General features: G+C 45.2%; 1 protein-coding gene across 7 annotated transcripts in view; it reads right to left on the bottom strand.

Annotated features, from left to right (window-relative positions):
- phf3 (PHD finger protein 3) overlaps nucleotides 1–8,179 on the bottom strand; it is a 167,377-nt gene extending 159,198 nt beyond the window's left edge. For 3 of the 7 annotated variants that reach the window (XM_043681575.1, XM_043681565.1, XM_043681556.1), the window contains exon 1: nucleotides 8,035–8,177. The gene's annotated coding sequence lies outside the window, so the exon portion shown is untranslated. Of the gene's footprint in view, nucleotides 1–8,034 lie in introns of all 7 variants that reach the window. The other 4 variants (XM_043681520.1, XM_043681536.1, XM_043681546.1 and 1 more) reach the window with 3 other exon arrangements.
- Nucleotides 8,180–17,524: the final 9,345 nt, after the last annotated feature.

Genomic DNA, 17,524 nt, shown 5'->3' with positions numbered 1-17,524 from the left:
GCGAACAGAACCACAACAACGAGCACCCGAGCTACAAATCTTCGCACAAACCGTAAAACTACACTGTCTCTAAGCATTTTGCTTCTACTGAGAAGGGAAAACAGGAGGACAACATGACCTATCAACTCCTAAACTTGATGCTCTGACCAATAAAGGAAAGCATACCAAATACCTTCTTCACTTAGTGAGTTTTGAGAAGATTTATATAGACTAAGACAATACATCCATCCTAGGACAAGCCAAACAAAGACACTCTCGAGAATTCCTGGAAGCATGGCATTCCAACCGGAACTTTATCAATAAACACATTGAGGTAGACCCCATCGACCACCCCCTGAGAAAACAAACAGGAAATTACTTCAGCACAGTAAATAACATCACCACAGGAAATGACATCACCAACCCAAATAAACCCAAACATATAAATAGAAAGCGTAGGGTAACGAAACATCTGGAAATGAACCTTCCAGCTCAGCGAGCAAACCTACATCCAAAACCTTCTTCACGCTCCTATCTGTGACCGCACTTTGTATCGGTATTCATCCAGGAGAAGGATATGGAGGATAACGAGATTAATGTGGGGCATACTAATATGAGAGAGCGTTTTGAGATCAAGAAAGAAGTGGTGTTGGCTTGCTTGAAGATGATTAAGGTGGATAAATCCCCAGGGCCTGATAGCATCTACCCCAGGTTATGGAGAGGGGTAACAGAGGTGATTTCTGGGGCCTTGATCAAGATCGTTGTATCCTTCCAAGCCACTGGAGACGTCCAGAGGACTGGCTAGTAGCTAATGTTGTTCCTTTGTTCAAGAAATAGAGATAATTCAGGAAACTAAAGGCCAAGTATTCTCACATTTGTGGTTGAGAAGCTATTAGAGAGCATTCTTAGCTGTAGGATTTACGCACAGTCTGATTACGGACAGTCAGCATGACTTTGTGTGGGGCAAGTCTCAACTGATATTTTTGAAGAGGTGACGAAGATGATCAATGAGGGTAGAGCAGTAGATGTTGCCTACATGGATTTTAGTAAGACTTTTGACAAGGTCGCTATAGTAAACTCATCCAGAAGATTAAGATGCATCGGATACATGATCACTTGGATGCATGGACTCAGAGTTTGCTTGCACATAAAAGGCAGAGGGTCGTGATAGAAGGGTGCGTTTCTGGTTGCAGTGTGTGGCTAGTGGTGTTCCGCAGGGATCCATAGTAGAATCTCTGCTGTTTGTAATATATCAAGGAGAGAAAGCAGAAGAATGAGGTTGAGAAACTTATGTGCCATGATTGAATGGCAGAGCAGATTCGATGGGCTGAATAGCCTAACTTCTGTTCCTATGTCTTATGGTCTTACATATAAATGACTTGGATGAAAATGTAGATGAGTGGGTTAGTAAGTTTGCAGGCAACCAAAGATCAGTGAAGTTGTGGATAGTGTAGAAAATTGTCAAAGGATACAGCAGAATCTAGATCAGTTGCAGTTACGCACAGAGAAATGACAGATCGAGTTTAATCTGGGTACATGTGAGGTACTGCACTTTGGGAGATTATATGTTAAGGAAAAGTATGCAGTTAATGGCAGGACCCTGCACAGCACTGACATACAAAGGGATCTTAGGGTTCAAGATCACAGCTCCCCAAAGGTGGTCACATAAGTAGATAGGATGGTAAAGGAGGTATATGGCATGCTTGCCTTTGTTGGTCAGGGAACTGAGTACAAGAGTCAGCATGTCATGTTGCAGCTTTATAAGACTTTGGTCACCACATTACAAGAAGGATGTGTAGGCTTTGGAGAGAATGCAGAAGAATTGTACCAGGATGCTTCCTGGATTAGAGTATATGAGCTAAAAGGGGAAGCTAGAAAAACTCAATGTTTACTCTGGAGCAGCAGAAGCTGTGGGGAGACTTGATAGCAGTCTATAAAATTATGAGATGCATAGGTAGGGTTGATGGTCAGAATCTTTTTCTTAGAATTGAAGCATTTAATAAGAGGGGGCATGTATTTAAGGTGAGGGGGAAGTTCAAAGGAGATATGAAGGGCAAGATTTTTTTAAACAGAGTGGTACTGAGAAAGCCTGTAGCCTTAGGTGTGACACATCTGCTACAGGATATGCAGGAAAGCGCTTGACCGGGGAGGGGGGGGAACATTTGTTCAGAAGGACACCCACTCTAATCTTAATTAGTCAAGCTTAACCTGTCAATTAGTTCCTCTTCCTCTACAAACTTTTGCCATTTTATTGCTGCTTATCTGATTAAGGACATGTGGTGTTTTTGTAATCTCAGTACCAATTTCTGTATAAAGACCGCTTGTTTGCAGCAATAAGGGGAATAGCTTGAGAGAGCTCTTAGGAGTAAGAACTGGCGCCACTACTCTGCTAACAGTTTATAAAAGCTTAGATCAAGCCTGGCTTGGAGGTACCTATGCTATAGTGTGACATTGATGCCATTGGTAAATAAAAGGCAATTCCAGACTGCCACAGAGTATGATCTCCGGGACGAACCAAAAGAGGCCTATAGGTAGAGTCCATTAGGATTCCCTGAGCCATCTCGAATAGGTACTTTTAACAGTTGGTGGTCTGGAATGCACTGCCAGAGGTGGTGGTGGAGACAGACAAATAGGGGCATCTAAGGGACATTTAGATAAGTACATGAATATGCAAGAAATGGAGGGATACGGACCAAGGGCAGGCAGAAAGGATTTGTCGGTTCTGCTATAATGTGATAGTTCCATTCCTGTGCAATCTCATGTTATAAAAAATTATGTATAGGAGCACCATATAATCTAATGGGGCAGGAACCACATTATAACCAAGACATGCTTTAAAAGTTTGTGCTTTAGAAAGTGTCCCCAGTTCGTCAATCGCGTTATTGCAATTTTGCATCAATGAGACTCGGGTTAAAGCAGAACAACCTGTATAGAACATAGAACAGTACAGCACAGGACAGGCACTTTGGTCCACAATGTTGTGCTGAGGTTTAATCCTAATGTAAAATATAATAACTTAACCTACGCACCCCTCAACTCACTGCTATCCATATGCATATCCAGCAGTCGCTTAAATGTCCCCAATGACTCTACTTCCACCACTACCGCTGGCAATGCATTCCATGCATTCACAACTGTGTGTAAAGAACCTACCTCTGATGTCTCCTCTATACCTTTCTCTTAATATCTTAAAACTATGACCCCTTGTACCAGTCAATCCTGCCCTGGGGAAGAAGTCTCTGGCTATTGACTCTATCTATTCCACTCATTATCTTATATACCTCGATCAGGTCTCCTCTCTTCCTCCTTCTCTCCAGAGAGAAAAGTCCCAGCTTATCCAACCTTTCTTCATAAGGCAAGCCCTCCAGTCCAGGCAGCATCCTGGTAAACCTTCTTTGCACCCTCTCCAAAGCCTATGTTTCTTTCCTATAGTAGGGCGACTAGAACTGGACACAATATTCCAAGTGTGGTCTCACCAGGGGCTTGTAGAGCTGTAGCAAAACCTTGCGGCTCTTAAAACTCGATCCCCCTGTTAATGAAAGCCAAAACATCATATGCTTTCTTAACAACCCTATCCACTTGGGTGGCAACTTTGAGGGATCTATGTACTTGCATACCCAGATTTCTCTGTTCCTCCACACTGCCAACAATCCTGTCTTTAATCCTATATTCAGCATTCGAGTTTGACCTTCCAAAATGCATCACTTCGCATTTATCCAGGTTGAACTCCGTCTGCCATTTCTCAGCCCAGCTCTGCATCCTGTCTATGTCGCGCTGCAGCCTGCAATAGCCCTCGATACTATCGACAGCACCTCCAACCTTTGTGTCATCTGCAAATTTACTAAACCACCCCTCAACCTCCTCATCCAAGTCATTTATAAAAACTTCAAAGGGCAGAGGCCCAAGAACAGAGCCCTGCGGGATCCCACTCAACAATGTCCTCCAGACAGAATATATTCCACCTACAATCACTCTCTGCCTCTGTCAGCCAAGCAACTTTGAACCCAGATAGCCAAATCTCCCTGTATCCCATATTTTCTTACTCTATGAATGAGCCTACCATGGGGAACCTTATCAAATGCCTTGCTCAAGTCCTTATACACATCTACTGCTCGACCTGTCTTGTCACCTCCTCAAAGAACTCAATAAGATTTGTGAGGCATGACTTGCCCCTCACAAAGCCATGCTGACTGCCTTTAATCACACTACACTTTTTGCTAAATAGCCACAAATCCTATCCCTCAGAATTCTTTCCAAAACTTTGCTGACCACAGACATTTATTTAATTTGACATTATGTACAGCACATTGTGCGCCAAATAGCCCATTCCTGGGCTGTACTGTTCTATATACTAGGAGAAAGTTAGGGCTGCAGATGCTGGAGATCTTCAGCAGATGGCCAATCAGGAAACTCAATTGGTCTTACCATCTGCCATCAAGTGTATTGATAAATATTTGCTAGTAAGCATTCAACCTACTGGCCTCATTACAAATGCATTTTCCATGGTCAGGTCCTAGTGTGGAACTCAAACCTGGAGAACCTGGCCCAGAGATTGGGATGCCAACTACTGTGCCACAAGATCTCCCAAACTGTTACATAAGTTGGAGTAATTCAAAGCTGCAGCACTCTACAGTTGTCAATTTTCTCATGTTTATATGTAACTAAATTTATACATGGGGCAAATCTCAGGAACATGAAGTTTGAACATGCATTGACCTCTGTGCCTTGCTACTATTCTCCTCTTTAACCACTTAAGAATGAAGGAAATGAAATGTCGTATGAAAAAGCAAATGCGTGCTTTAAAATATGAATCAAAGATTCTTTTAAAAGCCAAATAACAAGGCAAACCACTCATTCATTTTGAATAAATTATTTCCATTATCCCAAATTTACCAGCATTAACAAAATTGTATATTGATGCTTCTTGCTTTCCCTAATGTTTTCAAAGTATTGTCACACCAAGACTTCCTGAAGCAAAATGTTGGTTTTGAATAGCAAACAACTGCATGCTATCAGCACTCATAGCTATGCCGCTCCAGTCCTGACACTGTACCAAAGAGGAAGCTCGTTTCAGTGAAGTGTCTCATGGCAAAGAAAATACTTGGCGTCCTATCAGACATTAGCACAACTACAGATTTCCTCTAATGCACCACTTATTGGTTTGAAAGGTTTAAATCACCATTTCTTGTCATTTGATTTTCAAAAATACTTTTGATAAAATGAACAAACTTAAAATTTGCTATACGTGGACATCACTCAATTCAACACGATACCCTTGGAATCACTGAGTCAAAGGCGCCAAAATATGCAGTCCTTCAAGCAAACCCTAAGAAAAAGTCCTTTCCATCTGTGCAAATGGGATAACAGCATACAAAGCCATTTAGCCCACCATGTTTATGTTCACTCATAATAATTTAAAATCCTACTGTCCTTCCTTAGTTCTGTGTTTCAAACAATTATCAAAACTTGCAATATGATGCAACTGACACTACCTTTACCACTCCAAACTTTAACTCAAAACTTCTCTGAAGCTCTCAGCTCATTCAGTCAAAAGAACTTAATTTCATCATTCACCATATCCAAGCTCCCCAATTATTAAATTTAACACTGTTGTTTCACAATGCCAGGGACCTGGGTTCGATTCCAGCCTTGGGCGACTGTGTGGAGTTTGCACATTCTCCCCGTGTCTGCGTGGGTTTCCTCTGGGTGCTCCAGTTTCCTCCCACAATCCAAAAGATGTGCAGGTCAGGTGAATTGCCCATGCTAAATTGCCCGAGTGTTAAATCAGAGGGAAATGGGTCTGGGTGGGTTACTTTTCAGAGGGTCGGTGTGGACTCGTTGGGCCGAAGGGCCTGTTTCCACACTGTAGGGAATCTAATCCAATCTAAATCTAAAATCTTCAATGTCCATTGTTGACAAAGTACTCTGTGCCTAACACTAAACCAATTTAAACCCTCTTCCCCAAAAGCTATTTATTACTTTATCTGCCTGCACATGCAATAACCTTGGGCGACTGTGTGTGGAGTTTGCACATTCTCGTGGGTTTCCTCCAGGTGCTCCGGTTTCCTCCCACAATCCAAAGATGTGCAGGTCAGGTGAATTAGCCATGCTAAATTGCCTGTAGTGCTAAGTGCATTAGTCAGGGGTAAATATAGGGTAGGGGAATGGGTCTGGTCGGGTTACTCTTCGGAGGGTCGGTGTGGACTTGTTGAGCCAAATGGCCTGTTTCCATACTGTACAGAATCTAATCTAAAAAAAAACGATGTTTACATATGCTGTTCCTCCACAAGCATCCAGAGTAAAATTGAAAACTTTACAACCAAGCAGGTCTGGATAAAAATCAAACTAGACAGTTTGGTTATGATCATTATCAGTCTGCTTTTACAATGCCATGAAATACACAAGACAAAGCAACAGATTTGAACATGTCAGAAGGTCACAGGTATTGAGATACCTAGCAGCCCAGCAACCAGAACCTGCTGGTAAAAAAAAATTGACACAGTGATAAAGAAGCATAATTATTGAATAATACACCTACTGGAAATCCTGAATACATATATCACAAATGGCTCCAGAAACATGTTCTATAAAGTGGCAACAACTTGTAAATCTGAAAAAGCTTTACAACCGCAGAAACCTGTCTGATAAATACCCCATTTTTATCAATAAATCAATTAAGTAAGAAGGCATCCAACATCATTGCCTTCCTAATAATACCTTGGATAAAAACAACCTAGGTAATAAACTCCAAGAAATTGTACAGATTGATACAACTGATCATTCACTATTTTCTGGATTAGTGGTACTGGAAGAGCACAGCAGTTCAGGCAGCATCCGAGGATGAAGGGCTTTTGCCCGAAACGTCGATTTTACTGCTCCTCGGATGCTGCCTGAACTGCTCTGCTCTTCCAGCACCACTAATCTAGAATCTGGTTTCCAGCATCTGCAGTCATTGTTTTTACCTGATCATTCACTATATCCACTGTTCTCAAAATAAAAGCTAACCATCAACAAGCAAGTTCACAAACTTAAGGATGAAGTTATAAGCAAGGTACAGCTTGAACAGATCCTGTTCATGTGAAAACACAATGCACGGACAATCCACCTCCCTTCATCCATTATCACTCACCTGCAAAATTATTTCTCCACTACACCTATGCCAAGTACTCATTACCCCTCACCCATCTTCAACCCCACTCCTGCCTCTAACACACTCAGCCCTCTAGTCTACCCAGACATCCTCATAACCTCAATTTCCTGCCTCAGAACTCATCCTTCCACAACCCCCAGCCCCAAATCACCTCATAACCAATCTCCAAACCCTAAACAGCTTCCTCAACCCACATCTGCTCCTAAGGCCATCCTTACACTGCTGCCTTAGCCCCAGAATCCTGATCTGACACGAGATCTCCTCCTGAAACTCCTGTCCTGCCCGGGACCCAGACCTTAACCACTCCAACCAGATCCTAAGACTCACTCTCAACCATCTGACTTCCAGCCACCCGGTGTAAGCACCAATTCTGTATCCAGACCCTGCACCCTTTCGCATGCCAGTCACACACCCCCTTCCCTGTTCTCCCACCCCGAAAGTCCTTTATCGCCGTGCTTCCTCTCCCAGACCCCATCCCCCTCCTTGACACCAGACCCTCTTTGGGATCCCCTCCTTCCAATTCTTCCCCAGACTCCTTGGGTCCTGCACTCACTTACCCCCCCGCCCAACCCACTCCTCTACCATCACACCCCCTCATCGTCCTCCCCAGGGTCACAGGGAGCTGTCCTGGTGCAGGGAGAGCCCGGGGCCCTTCCTTTCCTGTACATGCAAGCGGCGCGGCCGCAGCCCCGGCCCCGAGGCCTACTCCGGAGCCTGGGTCGCTGCGGCGAGCGGGAAGCGTCGGGGCCTAGGGGGCAGCTCAACGACGACCCTGGTTTTGGGATTGGGGGGGGGGGGGGGAGGTGACAGAGGGCGATCCAGCTCCCACCGCCGAGGTCCGGGCTGACGAGATGGGACCGGGCCGTCCTGGTTCTCCCCGCACTATAAAAAGCAAGGCTGCTCACCGAGATGCTCCTCCAGCGGACCGAGACTGCGTCTATCAGACAGTGTAGCTCTAACCTCTCCCTCGGCCCGCACCGAGCCTGGCCTGGCCGCACCTCCTAATCCTCATCGCCATCACCGCCATTGGGGAGGGGGAGGGGAAAACAAACCGTCTTCTGCGGTCACGTGGACAGGCTTGGCCCCCTCGGGGGGGGGAGGGAGTGAGAGAGGAGGGAAAGGGTAAATCTGTGTATACTGTGTGTGTGTATCCTGTATGTGTGCAAGAACACCCTGTATGTGAACACCAAGTCAGATAACTAGTGTGTATACCCTGTGTACACCAACTGTATCTAGCTAATGTGTGTAAACACCATGTGTGTACATCAAGTGCATGTATGTCCTGTATGTGTGTATACCAAGTGTGCCTAACTAGGGTGTATATCCTTTTTTGTGTCTACACCGTGTGCCAAACTAGTGTGTATATCCTGTATGGGGTACACCCAGTGTGCCTAACTCGTGTTGTATATCCTGTGTGTGTGTGAACACCAACTGTGTTTAACTAGTGTGTGTAAACATCCCGTATGTGTGTGTACCATGTGTTTAACTAGTATTTGTAACCAGTGTGTATGTCCTGTGGTGCGTACACTAAGCATATGTATCCTGTGTGTGTGAATATCTTGTATGTATGAACACCAAGTGTGTTTAACTAGTGTGTATACCCTGTATGTGTGAACACCAATTAATTCTAACTCGTGTGTCTAAACACCCTGTATGTGTGTACACCATGTGTGTGTATATCCTATATATGCGAACACCAAGTTTGTCTAACTCGTGTACACAATGTGTGTGTGTGAACACCAAGTGTGTGTAACTAGTGTGTATATCCTGTATGTGTATACGTCAAGTGAAGCATACAAATTGGACAGCACAGACTACACAATCGTATATAGCACAAAGAGCATAAAAAGTGCAAAACACGCAAGTTACAGTGTAATAGAAGAATGATAAATAATAGACACTTTTCTAGCAGCAATTCGAAGTTGTACAAAGAATTTTAGATGGGAAAGAGACCAATCATACTGTGTTAAGGACCCTGCTGGCTTGGGGGAAGAAATTGTTGCACACTCTGACTGTGAGAGACCGAATACTCTGGTATCTTCTGCCAGATGGCAGGAGGGAGACGAGTTTGAGGGATGTGTGGGGTCTTCCAAACTACTCTGCCTTTCGGATGCAGCGTGTGGTGTAAATGTCTGTAACGGAGGGAAGAGAGACCCCGATGATCTTCGCAGCTGTCGTCACTATTAGTTTTAGGGTCTTACGATCCAAGATAGTGCAATTCCTGAACTAGGCAGTGATGCAGCTGGTAGGGGTAGTCTCGATAAACCCTCTGTAGAATTTGGTGAGGATTGGGGGGTAGGAGGTGGACTTTCCTCAGCCTGCGCAGAAATTAGAGATGCTGCTGGGCTTTCTTGGCTATGGACCTGATGTTGACGGGCCAGGTGAGATTCTCCGCAAGATGTATGGTAAGAAATTTGGTGCTCTTGGCCATCGATGTCCAACGGAGAGTGGTCGCTCTGTGCTCTCCTGAAATCAACAACCATCTCTTTCATCTTGGCTATGTTCAGAGACAGGTTGTTGGTTCTGCACCAGTCCGTTAGCCGCTGCACCTCTGCGTGCTGACTCGTTCCTGCTGATAACACCCACTACAGTCGTATCATCAGCAATATTGATGACGTGATTTGACCTATACATTGCTCCACAGTCTTGTGTCAGCAGGTGAACAGCAGTGGACTGAGCACACAGTCCACTGAGCACCCCTGGGGAGCATGCTCAGTGTGAGGTGTTGGAGATGCTGTTCCCAATCTGGACTAACTGAGGTTTCTTAGTCAGGAAGTCCAGGATCCAGTTACAAAGGGAGGTATTTAGGCCCAGCAGACTCAGCTTTCCAATCAAGTGCGGAGGAATGATAGTGTTAAATGTAGAACTGAAGTTTATGAACAGTGGTCTGACGTAGGTGTCCTTCTTCGCCAGGTGGGTGAGGGCCAGTTGGAGGGTGGTGGAAATGGCATAATCTGTTGAGTGGTTGGGTCATTACTCGAACTGCAGGGTGGCCAGTGACGGGGTGCAGCAGGGTCTTAATATACTTCATCATGGGCTTCTCAAAGCACTTCATGATGATGGGTGTAAGCGCAACAGGGTGATAGTCCTGTTGCACCAAGTGTGTGTAACTAGTGTGTATATTCTGTATGTGTGTACACCAAGTGTATATCCTACATGTGTATATACTGTGTGTACATCTTGTATGTGTGTACACTAAGTGTATGTAACTAGTGTGTATATCCTGTATATGTGTACACCAAGTGTGTGTACTCTGTGTGTGTATCTTGTATGTGTGTACACTAAGTGTGTGTGTGTGTTCACCAATTGTGTGTAACTAGTATGTATACCCTGTATGCTTGTAACTAGGAGAAAGTGAGGACTGCAGATGCTGGAGATCAGAGTTGAGAGTGTGGCACTGGAAAAGCACAGTAGGTCAGGCAGCATCTGAGAAGCGGGAGAGTTTGACATTTTGGTCAAAAACCCTTCATTAGGAATGAGGCTTGTGGGCCAGGGGGGCTGAGAGATAAATTGGAGGGGTGTGGGGCTGATGGGGGAGGTAGCTGGGAATGTGATCGGTAGAAGAAGGTTTGGGGGGAAAAGTGATAGGTCAGAGAGAAGGGTGGAGCAGATAGGTGGGAAGGAAGACTGACAGGTTTAGAGGGCAATGCCGAATTGGAGGCTTGGGACTGGGATAAGGTGGGGGGAGGGGAATGAAGAAATTGGTGAAATTCACTTTGATCCCATGTGGTTGCAAGGTCCCAAAACAGAAGACGAGGCGTTCTTCCTCCAGGCATCAGGTGGTTAGGGTTTGGTGATGGAGGAGGCCCAGGACCTTGATGGATTGGGAGGGGAAGTTAAAGTGTTTGGCCATGAGGCAATGGGGTTGAGGGTTCGTATGGGTGTCCTAGAGATGTTCGCTGAAATGTTCCACAAGTTAGTGTCCTGTCTCCCTGATGTAGAGGAGAGTACGTCAGGTGCTATGGATACAGCAAATGATGTGTGTGTGGAAGTATAGGTAAGTTCCTGTCAGATGTGGAAGGATCCTTTGGGGCTTTGGATGGAGGTGAGAGGGAGGAGGTGAATGTGCGCAGGTTTTGCACTTGTATTGGCAGGTGAAGGTGCTGGGATTGGGGTGTGGGCTGGTGGGGGGTGTGGATCTGACAATGGAGTCATGGAGGAAATGGTCTCTCTGAAATGCAGGTAGGGGTGGGGAGGGAAATATATCCCGAGTGGTGGGGTCTGTTTGTAGGTGGTGGAGGTGGCGGAGGATGATGCAATATATCTGATGGTTGGTGGGGTGGAAGGTGAGGACCAGGGGGATTCTGTCCTTGGTGTGATTGGAGGGGGTGGGGTTCAAGGGCGCAGGTGCTAGAAGTGCTGGAAGGCATTGTCGACCACGTGGCAGTCTTTGAAGAAGGAGGGCATTTAGGATGTTCTGTGGTGGAATTGGACCTCCTGGGAGCAGATGCAGCAGAGGAATTAGGAATAAGGGATGGCATTTTTACAGGAGGCAGGGTGGGAGAAGGTGTTGTCCAGATAGCTGTGAGAGTCGGTAGGTTTGTAGTAGATGTCTGTGGTTAGTCGGTCACAAGATGGAGATGGAGAGGTTCATGAGGGGAGGGGAGGTGTCCCAGATGTTCCAGGTGAATTTGAGGTCAGGGTGGAACGTGTTGGTGAATTTGATGAACTGTACAACCTCCTCATGGGAGCACAAAGTAGCACCAATACAGTCATCGATGTAGCAGAGGAAAAGGTGGGGAATGGTGCCGGTATAGCTGTCGAAGATGGACTGTTCCATGTACCCGACAAAGATGCAGGCATAGCTGGGGCCCACGCGATTGCCTATGGCTACCCCTTTGGTTTGGAGGAAGTGGGGGGACTAGAAGTTGTTGAGGGTGAGGACCAATTAACCCAGGCGAATGAGTGCGTGAGTGGAGGGGTACTGGTTGGGTTGGCGTGAGAGGAAGAAACAGAGGGCTTGGAGGCCTTCTTCATGGCAGATAGGTGTGTACAGGGACTGGATGAAGATACAGCGTTAGGGGTCAGGGAAACAAATGTCTTGGAGAAGGTGAAGGGTGTGGGTGGTGTCGCAGATGTGGGTGGGAAGTTCCTGGACTAAGGGGGACAAGATGGTGCCAACATATGTAGAGATGAATTCGGTGGGGCAGGAGCCAGCGAGACAATGGGTTGACCAGGGTAGTCAGGTTTATGAATCTTGGGGAGAAGGTAGAATCAGGAGGTGCGGAGTTCTCAGACTTTGAGGTTGGAGGCTGTGGGTGAGAGATCCCCAGAGTTGATGAGGCTGTGGATGACCTGGGTGTATACCTAGTATGTGTAACTAGTGTGTATATCTTGTCTGTGTGTTGAACACCAAGTGTGTGTAACTAGTGTGTATATCCAAAATGTGTGTGTGTGTACATCAAGTATGTTGTGTGTGTTCGCACCCAGTGCAAGAGGAGACATCCTGTGTATGTGTGTGCACCCTGTGCAAGAGGATCACTCCTGTGTGCACCTGTGTGTGTGTCTGCACCAAGTGCAAGAGGGTAAATTCTGTGTGTGCGTGTGTCCACCTGCTATAATAGTGCAATCCTTTGTGTGTGTGTGAGCGCGTGCGTGTGCACCTTATGAAACAGGGGCAATCCAGTGTTTATGAAATGAATGCAAAGGGACAATTCTGTGTGTGGAGTTGCTCCTACTAGAAGAAGGGACATATGCCCAGTGTGAGAGAGACAATCCTGTGGTTCTGTGTGCACGCGGTGTGTATGTGTGTGCACATGTGCATGCAAACCCAATGCAAAAATGGCAGTCCTTTATATGTGCATGTGCATCCAGTGCAAGAAGAGCCATTCTGTGGGGTGGGTGAGTCTGCATCCAGTGCAACAGGGCAATTTGTGTGTGTGCGAGGGCAATCCTGTGTGTGTGCGCCCAATGCAAAAGGTGGCTACATTGTTTATTTCATCCTGTGCAAGAGGGCCACTGGGCACCCAGTGTAAGAGGGGCAATTTTGCTTGTGTGCACCATGTGAGGTAAATGGCAATCAAGTGTGTGCGCACTGATGTGGGAAAATACAAACTACTGTGTGTGTGTGCCCCTAGTGTAAGGAGGAGAATCCTGCATGTGTACCTGATGCAAGACGAGCAATCTATTATGTATGTGTGCACCCAGAACTAGGAGATTCATTCCAGTGAATGTGCACTTATTGCAGAGAGGTGCAATCAATTTTGTGTGCATCCTGTGCAGGGCATTGAGTACAATGTGTGGGCACCTAGTACGGTGAAATTCAATACAGTGTGTATGCACCCAGTACAGGAAGGCATCGTGTGTGTGTGTGTATATACCCAGAGCAGAGAGATGCTGTCAGTGTGTGCACCCATTGCAACAATCTGCAATCTTGAATGTGCACACATTGCAGGCACGCGCAGTGCAGTAGGTACACCCAATTCAGGGAGATGCAATCCTGGGTGTACACCCATTGCAATTATCTGCAATACAATGTGTGCACCCAGTACATGAAGGTGCAATCTAGTGTGAGAATGTATACCCAGTGCAACAATAAATTCCATGGCTGACCTTGGAGAAAATGGTGTAAAGCTACAATAGTGAAGAGAGTGGGTTCTTTTTTGATTGTATGCTTTATTCAGATCTGTCTCATGATTAAACTTTAAAAATAAACATAGGTACTAAGTTAGCTTGGAGCAGACCCTTTTAGAGCAGTAAGACTGTTCGGGGTCTGTAGATAGTTAAGGTGTGAAGATGGTCTTCAGTAGAGTGATGTGTTCTTCCTGTTGAATATGGGAGATAAGGGAGAGTTTCCATTTTACTGATGATTATGTCTGCAGGAAGTATGGTTATCGGATAGCATGGATTGGTTGGAGCAGCAGTCAAAGGCAATGAAGAATTTACAGAAGCCGGGGTATAATGGATAGCTGCTGTACGCAGGGAGTAAAACCACAAATACAGTCAGGTAGATGGGTTACTACCAAGAAAGCAGGAGAGGGAGGCAGGTCATGCAGGAGTCTTCTACGGCTATCCCCATCTCAAACCAGTATGCTGTTTTGGAAAATGTAAGGGGAATGTAGCACCAACAGCGAGGTTTCTGGTACTGAGACTGGCTCTAATGTAACGAGGGGTATGGCAGGTTCCAAGCAGTCGGTTGTGATAGGAGCTCTCTAGTCAGACATTTCGGTGCTCGACGGTGAGAAATCAGAATGATGTGTTGCTTCCCGGGTGCCAGGATCAAAGATATCTTGGAGAAAGTGCAGAATGTTCTCAAAGGGGCAAGGGACCAGCAGGATTTCATTGTACACATTGAAATTAATGACATAAAGAGAAAAGGATGAGATTCTGAGGAGATCCTATAGGAAGTTAGGCAGGAATTTAAAAAGGAGGTGCTCGGGTGTAGTAACATCTGGATTACTTCCTGTGTCATGATCTAATGAGGGTAGGAATAGGAGGATAGAACAGATGAATGCTTGGCTGTGGAGCTAATGCAGGGATGAAGAATTCCCATATTTGGATCATTAGAATCTCTGAGAGTCATAGAGATGTAAAGCACAGAAGCAGACCCTTCAGTCCAATTCATCATGCGGAGCAGATATCACAATCCAATCTAATCCCACCTGCCAGGACCCGGCCCATATCCCTCCAAACCCTTCCTATTCATATACCCATCTAGATGCCTTTTAACTGTTGCAATTGCACTAGCCTCCACCACTTCCTCTGACAGCCTATTCCACACATGAACCACACTCTACGTGAAAAAGTTGCCCCTTAGGTCTCTTTTATTTCTTTCCCCTCTCACCCTAAACCTATGCCCTCTAGTTCTGAACTCCCCCACCCCAGGGAAAAGACCTTATCTATTTACCCTATACATTCCCCTCAGGATTTTATAAACCTCTATAATGTCACCCCTCAGCCTTCGACGCTCCAGGAAAAACAGCCCCAGTCTATTCAACCTCTCCTTATAGCTCAAATCCTCCAACCCTGACAACATCCTTGTAAATCTTTTCTGAACCTTTTCAAGTTTCACAACATCTTTCCGATAGAAAGGAGACCAGAATTGCACACAATATTCCAACAGTGGCTTAACCACTATCCTGCACAGCCACAACATGACCTCCCAACTCCTGTCTCAGTACTCTGACCAATAAAGGAAAGCATACCAAACGCCTTCTTCACGATCCTATCTACTTCAAAGGAGCTATGAAGGTCTCTTTGTTCAGGAACACTCTCTAGGACCTTACCATTAAGTGTGTAAGTTCTGTTAAGATTTGCTTTTCCAAAATGCAGCACCTCATATTTATCTAAATTAAACTCCTCAGCCCATTGGCCTATCTGATCAAGATCCTGTTGTAATCTGAAGTAACTTCCTTCACTGTCCACTACAATTTGGTATCATCTGCAAAATTACTAACTATACCTCTTATGCTCACATCCCAATCATTTAAATAAATGATAAAAGTAGTGGACCCAGCACCAATCCTTGTGGCACTCCACTGGTCACTGACCTGCAGTCTGAAAAACAACCATCCTCCACTACCTTCTGTCTTCTATCTTTGAGCCAGTTCTGTATCCAAATGGCTAGGTCTCCCTATATTCCATGAGATCTAACCACACTCACCAATCTCCCATGGGGAACCTTGTCGAACACCTTACTGAAGTCCATATAGATCACATCTACCATTCTGCCCTCATCAATCCTCTTGGTTACTTCTTCAAAAAACTCAATAAAGTTTGTGAGACATGATGTCCCTCACACAAAGCCATGTTGACTGTCCCTAATCAGTCCTTGCCTTTCCAAATACACGTACATCCTGTCCCTCAGGATTCCTTTGAACAACGTGTCCACCACCGACATCAGGCTCACCAGCCTATAGTTCCCTGGCTTGTCCTTACCACCCTTCTTAAACAGTGGCACCACATTAGCCAACCTCCAGTCTTCTAGCACCTCACCTGTGACTATCGATGATACAAATATCTCTGCAAAAGGCCCAGCAATCGTTTTCCACAGAAATTTAGGGTACACCTGATAAGGCCCTGGGGATTTATCCACTTTTATGCATTTCAGGACATCCAGCACTTCCTCCTCTGTAATGTGGACATTTTTCAAGATGTCAACATCTATTTCCCCACATTCTATATCTTCCATGTCCTTTTCCACAGTAAGTACTGATGCAAAATACTCGTTTAGTGCTTCCCCATCTCCCACGGCTCCACACAAAGGCCGCCTTGCTGATCTTTGAGGGGGCTTATTCTCTCCCTAGTTACCCTTTTGTCCTTGATGTATTTATAATAACTCTTTGGATTCTCCTTAACTCTATTTGCCAAAGCTATGTCGTCCCCTTTTTGCCCTCCTGATTTCCCTCTTAAGTTACTCTTACTGCCTTTATGCTCTTCTAAAGATTCACTCGATCAGTTCTGTCTATACCTGACATATACTTCCTTCTTTTTCTTAACCAAACCCTCAATTTCTTTAGTCATCCAGCATTCCCTATACCTACCAGCCTTTCCTTTCACCCTAACTGGAATATACTGTTTCCAGCGTCCCTTTACCTTTACGTCTTCCCCCTATCAGCTTTTGAAAGTCCTTGCCTCATACTGTCAAAATTGGCCTTTCTCCAATTTAGAACTTCAGCTTTTAGTTCTGGTGTATCCTTTTCCATCACTATTTTAAAACTAAGTGAATTATGGTCGCTGGCCCCAAAGTGCTCTCCCACTGACACCTGAGTCACCTGCCCTGCCTTATTTCCCAAGTGTGGGTCAAGTTTTGCACCTTCTCTGGTATGTACATCAAGATACAGATTCAGAAAATTTTCTTGTACAAGTTTAACAAATTTGTCTCCATCTGAACCCTTATGGCAGTCTCAGTCTATGTTTGGAAAGTTAAAATCCCGACCAATACCACCCTATTGTTCTTACAGATAACTGTGATCTCCTTACAGATTTGTTTCTCAATTTCCTACTGACTGTTAGGGGGTCTATAATACAATCCCAATAAGGTGATCATCCCTTTCTTATTTCTCAGTTCCACCCAAATAACTTCCATGGATGTCTTTCTGGGAATATCCTCCCTTGGTACAGTTGTTATGTTATCCCTTATCAAAAACGCCACTCCCCCTTCTCTCTTGCCTCCCTTTCTGTCCTTCCTGTAGCATTTGTATCCTGGAACATTAAGCTGCCAGTCCTGTCCAACCCTAAGCTTCTGTGGTAGAAATGACCTGTATAACAAGGACAGATTGAACCTGAATTCAAAGTTGACTAATATACTGGTGGGGAGATTTGCTCAAGTTACTCGGGAGGATTTAAACTAGTAATGGGGAATGGTGAGACCCAGACAGATAATGAGGAAAGAGCTCATTCTGAGACTGGTACAGTTGGGAAAGGGAGCAACTCAAACTGTCAGGGCAGGCAGGA

The sequence above is a fragment of the Chiloscyllium plagiosum genome, chromosome 3, assembly GCF_004010195.1.
Source record: "Chiloscyllium plagiosum isolate BGI_BamShark_2017 chromosome 3, ASM401019v2, whole genome shotgun sequence".
In the NCBI taxonomy this organism is placed as follows: domain Eukaryota; kingdom Metazoa; phylum Chordata; class Chondrichthyes; order Orectolobiformes; family Hemiscylliidae; genus Chiloscyllium; species Chiloscyllium plagiosum.
Note: the sequence above shows the minus strand (reverse complement) of the source record. Positions and strands in the feature narration are given on the sequence as shown.